Below are 6,503 nucleotides of genomic sequence, written 5' to 3'. Positions count from 1 at the left end.
AGGGCCTGGCCACCTGGGGCAAGCCACACTCTGTGTCACTGTTTTGTACTGATGATATTATGTTAACCTGATGTCTTGCAGATTTGAAAGCCACAGTACCCAATCTAAAGGAAGCTTTGCTGGCATGGGGATAAACCATAAATGAAGACAAGGTCCAGGGAGCTGGCTTGTCTGACAAATTCTTGGGTGCTATACGGTTGGGTAAGACCAGACCCCTGACAATATGCCAGTTACAGGCCTATATGGACTTGCTAGTTTTTTGGCGGATGTACTGGACCTAGCTACCTTGCTGTGCTCTTTACACCAGATGATCAAAAGGCACATAACATGGAGCTGAACAGGTATAGCAGAAACACCCTGATGGGTTTTGGTCACAGCTGTAAAGGGAGCCGAGAGCTGCTATTCCTGTACTGAGAAATGGCAGTGCTGTTCGCTGTTCTGCATGCCTGTGCAGAATTACGGGACAGATACGTAGACAGCCCGTACCAGGACTGGAATGGCACAGACCCCCACTCTCACATGGTGGGGAACATACCTCCAACAGAGGGCCCTTTCTCAGCTAGCCTGCTGGCAGCCAAACGCAATGGCTTTGGGACCCACGATGCTCATGGCTCAAGAACATGTATAGGAGGAAAAACTAAAGGACTCGATCCCTAGTCCCTATACAGAAGAAAAAGAGGGCTCTCCAGCTGGTGCTGGATATACTGATGGGTCTAGCTATGACCCAACCCTGCAAGGGACAGCAGTTGCTGTCCAGCCCAGCACAGAAGTACTCTGGTTTGGGCCTGAAGCAGGCAGGTGAAGCCAATGGACAGAGTTGCAAACACTGTGATTGCTTGTGATGCATGAGAAAGACCCCTAAATGTGTGCACGGACAACTGGGTCGTCTCTGGGGAGGCTGACACTCCGGCTGCTGGTTTGAGCAACTCAAGAACAACAGATAGGGCACCAAAAACTTGACAGAGATCCAGTCCTGGATTCAGCACTCCAGGATCAAGCAGGTCCACCCCGACAATTGCTGGAAGGCCGACCCTGAAGAGTCAAGCCCTCTAAAGACCACCCTAAAGAGTGCACTCAAACCCCCGCCCTCGCCACCCTGGAAGCTGGCGGGTCTATGCACGGCTGAAGATTGACTGGACACTGTACAGGGAGTGCCCGTCCTAACTGACTGATGCTCTGTTACCCAGTTTGGTTGCTAATTCCTTCTCTTTTGTTTGATTTGGTGCTAGCTTCAGGACTTTGGGCTATAGCTCCAGAGAACTGGGAAAAATGAGTTTTCAATATAAAACAAAAAGCGGGGCAGAGGCTATTTTAAATGTAATGAAAATTTTAGTCCTATATTTCTAACACTAGTATGTTTCTTTTTTTTTGGTTTTCTCAGGTACCGGGAACTGAACTCACGACCTTGCGCTTGCCAGGCAGGCGCTTTGCAGCTGAGCTAAATCCCCAGCCCCTCACACTAGTATATTTCTAACATTGTTTAAGAATGAGATTGGGAAACACAGCTGATTCGCATAATTAGCTACAAAACCTACGCTCTGGAGCCAGCTGCAAGATAAGTGCAGCTGAGCCGGACAGTGGAGTTTTGTTTACTTTCAAGTCCCAGAGAGTTATCACCTCAAGGACAGCTCTGCGCAGTCTCAGACAGTGACTGACTCTTCCCCCAGGATATGATAGTAACCTTACTAGTTCCTGTAAGAGTAAATTCTGCCTAGCAATTAGTGACAAAGACACATGTAACCAACTGTAGAATGTTATGCTATCTGCCTTTTTGTACTGCCTTCTGAAAGCCTATATAAGTGATCAGTAACGTCAAAATGGGGCTGGCGCTTTGCACCTCTGAGTTCCCCAGCCCACTAGCATCATAAAACTGCCTTCCGAAGTTCCTCTGGTGCTGTTGTCTGTTTGGCCTGGTCCTAAATTCCACATCATCATTCATTCCCTTTCCCAAGAGAAGTCTACCAAACTGTGTTAGAATTCCACCAATACAACTGCTGAAGCACAACCATTTCCAAACCAAGACCAGTCACACCCCGCGCTAGGAAGCCGTGTCACCACAATGGTCCCCGAGTCAAGGCCGACCCTCCCTCAAGGTGGGGAAAATGAGGTTGGACCGAGTTCCTCTTCTCTGGATCTTTTGCTCTTTTTTCCTGCTTGCCTTGGTGGTACTGGGGATTGAACCCAGGGCTTACCCACTGAGCTACATCCACAGCCTTTTAAAAAAAACAAAAATTAAAAGGTACATGTTTGCAATGCATAATGATTACCTTCATTATGAGGAGTTGGCGCATGGACATAACACCTCTTAATTCTTTTTACGTTCCTCTCCCCTCCCTTCTCTCCCAGATGCATTTTCCCCTCTTCTCCCTCCTCTTCCCTCCATCTCTTTTTTCCTATTATCTTTTACCTTGCTCTTTGTATTTTGGGTTTCTCATATGAGAGAAACCATGTGATTTTTAAGCTTGTGTGTCTGATTTATTTCACTTAACACTAGGGTATCAAGGAGCATTCATTTTCCTACAAATGATTTAAGTTTACCTTTCTTTATGGCAGAGTAGTACTCCATTGTGTATAAATTCCACCTTTTCTTTACTCATTCATCTGTTGATGGGCATATAGGCTGCTTCCAAGATTTAACTGTTGTAAATTATGCTATCATAACTGTAACATGATAATTTTAACTCTTTCAGGAAGATACCTGGGTGGAACTGAATTTCTTGTTTTAATTTTTCAAGGACTCTCCATTTGATTTCCATAATGATTATACCAGTTTACAGTCCCACCAGCAATGAAGAAGTTTCTGTTTTTGGTACCGGGACTCGAACTCAGGACCTTGCACTTGCCAGGCAGGCACTGTGCCGCTGAGCTATCTCTTCAGCCCAGGAAAGCTTACTTCCACCCCCAGCCTCACCAGCATTTGTCATTTTCTGATTTCTTGATGACAGCCATTCCTTCTGGGGTAAGACAGAATCTCAGTGTAGTTTTCATTTGCATTTCCTTAATGGCCAGTGATGTTGAACATTTTTTTAGTGTATTTATTGACCATTCCCATTTCTTCTGCTGAGGAGTATCCATTCATTTCAGTTGCCTGTTTTTTGATTGGGTCTTTTATTTTGAGGGTCTAATTTTTTTGAGTTCTTTGTATATTCTAGGTATTATTTCTCTGTCCAAGGAATAGCTGGCAAAACTGGGGTGTCTTTTCATTCACTTAGTTGTTTCCTTTGCAGTGCAAAAGCTTTTTAATTTGAAGTCATCCCATTTATTAATTCTTGGTGTTATCTCTTGTGTAATTAAGGTTCTGTTCAGAAAATGTTTGTTTGCGCCTATGTCTTCAAGAGTTTTACCTATTTTATCTTCCAGCAGGGTGTTTCTGCTTTAATATTTAGATCTTTGATCCACTTTGATTTTAAGTTAGTACATGGGTGAGAGCTATGGGTCTAGATTCAATCTTCTGCTTGTGGATATCCTGGTTTACCCAGCACTGTTTTGTTTTCCTCTGTACATTTAATTTTTTCCTTAAAAAGAAAAAAAAAAATGCTTGTGAACCTTTCTAAGCAGAATACGGTAAAACAGCATAGAGTTCTCTTCTTCCTGGCCAGTGGAATCCCTGGGGGAGGGGCGGAATCAGCAGGCCAGGGCTCCGTCAGGGAGTTGATGTCTGGCTGGGGTGATGCTGAGGATGGACACTGCATCCCGCTGCTCCTGCTGGCCACCCTGTGGCTGTGGCTTCCCTCAGGCTGCTGGAAGACACAAGGCCCCTGCTGCTCCCATTGGTGGCTGGCAGGAACGTGCTGCCTCCCGCACTCAGCTGATGGAGGAACACCTGGGAGGGCGTATGTGGGGAAAAAGCACGCAGAGTACAGCAGGGCCTGCTCATCCGAGACCTCGGTGGTGGTGGTGGCGGCGGCGAGCGGCGAGGTTTGTAATGGGGACTGCGTCCTACAAGGAAAGGAATCTAATCCTTGTAAGTCGAAAGGCACGGGTGTCATGTGGACGGGATGCCTGTAGTCTTGGGGGAGGGAGGTGTTGCTGTAGCTCATGTCTGCTCAAGAAGGCTCGGGTGCAGGATCCTGGAGATGCTTGGTGTGGACGACTTAAAATGCCTTTACGGTTTAGGGGTGAGGCAGGAGAAAGGGAAGGACAGGTTCTCTTGGCAGACGGCTCTTCCTCCTCTTCATTGGACAAGCTCTCTCCGCTTAGGTCAGTCACCTTCACTTTTTTGTTTTTATTAGAGGGCTGGTTGTGAGAAGCCACCTGATGCTCCAAAGAGGAACTCTAGCATCCACCAACTCCATTGTGAGAGGCAGAAACTTCCTGTTTTGGTCGCATGGGTACCCAAGAGCCATCCTCCTTAAACTGTATTTCATCACAGTCCATACCGTACTTTAGGGTCCCCCAAAACAACCCATCAGTAATAACGTGTTCACCTGGAGCCTTCTTCTCACAGACAGGACAGACCCAGGTTGTTCTTTTCTCATTCATCTCAATAGAAAGAGCTGTGTCAAAACACTGCAGATGAGGACGTGTAAGGGCTCAGGAGGGAATCGTCGGACGCACTGTACCAAGTGGACATGGTAGCTCTTTCACCGTCTGCACCCACACCCAATTTCTCTTTAATTAAAGCTCTAGAGTGAGCTGGATTCCTTATTCTCTCCACTCATAACCTCGGAAGAGGACTGAGGACAACTGTTTTATAAGCTATGCTGCCATGGAATAGGTTCTTCCAATTTCCGCAGTCCAAGAATGGTGTTTGGTACCGGATGATCAGACATGTGAGGTGGCGTTAACTGGTCCGCTGGGTCACTCTGGTTCCACACCATGTTTAGTAGGTGGAAGGTAACCCGGAAGGCCGCAAGGTTTTGTGTTCACTTTCGTGCAAGATTGGGTGGGAAGTGATCTTCTTGGGGACAACTGGTTCCTGTAAACAAAATCTTCACTGCCCCTGCACTGTGAAGTCGCATTGGGTCCCAGGAATATCCACGGAGCTGCTGATCTGCTGCACTTGTTGCGGGGTCAAGATAAGTGCAAAACAGGTTTCTGGAAAGCGCTGGCTCTTGTCTGATGCTAGACTGGTGGGTTTTATCCGTTTATCCAGTAAGTCAGAAAATAGTATTTTTCGAGGTTTTTTACCCGGATGGACTGGGTGAAGAGCTGAGGTAAGATGTGGGAGCTCAGGGTCGTGTTTAGGTCCCAGAAGAGGAACGGGGAGTATCGTGACGATGCAGGGTGACCGTCCTAAGTGAGCTGTGGGATGGAGGGTGGAGGATGGAGACAAAGTTGCTGGTGCAGGACTTGAGTGCACCCTAGGGATAGACAAGTCCGCAGGTGTCACGGTTTCCCGGAGAATCGCCACCAATAGAGTGCTTTAATTTTCATTTGCACAGCGGGACTACAGCCAGCCTTGAGTAAATGCAGGGCTTTGGTGAGAAGTTCGTGCTTGCATCCGTGCTTATTTCTCCCAGCGTAGCCCAATGATACTTGGAGTTCAGAAAATCTAGGGCTCATAATCATTGGCTTTAGTCCCGCACTGTCCACCATCTTGTATCTCCCAGCACCATTTGTTAAGGAGGTTGTCTTTCCTCCAGCACAAGGTTTTGGCTCCTTTGTCAAAGATCAGGTAGCTTGGTATGCTTGGAGATGTTTCCATATCCTCTATTCTGTTTCACTGATCCACAGGTCTGGTTTTCCCCCTAATATCATGCTATTTGTATCACCGTAGCTTTGTTGTATAACTTAAGTCTGGAATTGTGATTCTTCCTGCCGTGCTCTTGCTATCCAAGATTGCTTTTGTCATGCTAGGTCTCTTCTAGTTCTATATGAAATTTTTTATTGTTTTCTCTAGTTCTGTGAGGAATGCTCTTGGAATTGTGTTAAATCTGTATATTAGTTTGGGAAGTATGGCCTTTTTGACTGCATTTCTTCTGCCTATCAAAGACCAGGGCATATTTTTCTGTTTTCTTATGCCCTCTCCCATCTCCATCCTCAGGGTACTGTAGTTTTCAGCACAGAGGTCTTACACTTTCTTGGTGCTATGGCTTTTATCTAGAGGTCCCCCCCAAAGCCTCATGCACTCGTAGGTGGGACTTTTCAGAGCCAGTTGGATCTAGGGTGCGACGTTGGGATTAAGAGCACCGAACTCGGTGTGGGTGGCATTGCCCAAAGGGCAGGTAGCCTGGCTGAACTTGTACCTGTACATGATGTATCTTGCTTCTTTTTTTCCTCCCATTCCCCTCCCCTCCCTTCAACCCCTCTTCTGCAGCCTCACACACCCTAGATCCAGCCACCGTCCAAGGGCTCCACACAGGACCGCATGAAGTTTTGGAGTATATCCACATACAAGCCGTAATATTCAGTGTTTTTATGTCCTCTTGGTTCAGCTTTTGCAGTTTATATGTATCTAGGAATCTATCCATTTCTTCTGCTCAGAATTTGTTTTTGTGTTAATTCATTTTTCATGTTTCTTGTATGTCTAAGTAACTGGCCTTTGAAAGCTTCCCTTCCAG

General features: G+C 46.5%; 1 pseudogene; it reads right to left on the bottom strand.

Moving 5' to 3' along the window:
• Nucleotides 1–2,978: 2,978 nt before the first annotated feature.
• On the bottom strand, nucleotides 2,979–6,180 carry LOC102029863 (annotated as a pseudogene).
• Nucleotides 6,181–6,503: the final 323 nt, after the last annotated feature.

Source organism: Chinchilla lanigera, unplaced genomic scaffold (genome assembly GCF_000276665.1).
Source record: "Chinchilla lanigera isolate Chin_1 unplaced genomic scaffold, ChiLan1.0 scaffold00081, whole genome shotgun sequence".
NCBI lineage: Eukaryota > Metazoa > Chordata > Mammalia > Rodentia > Chinchillidae > Chinchilla > Chinchilla lanigera.
Note: the sequence above shows the minus strand (reverse complement) of the source record. Positions and strands in the feature narration are given on the sequence as shown.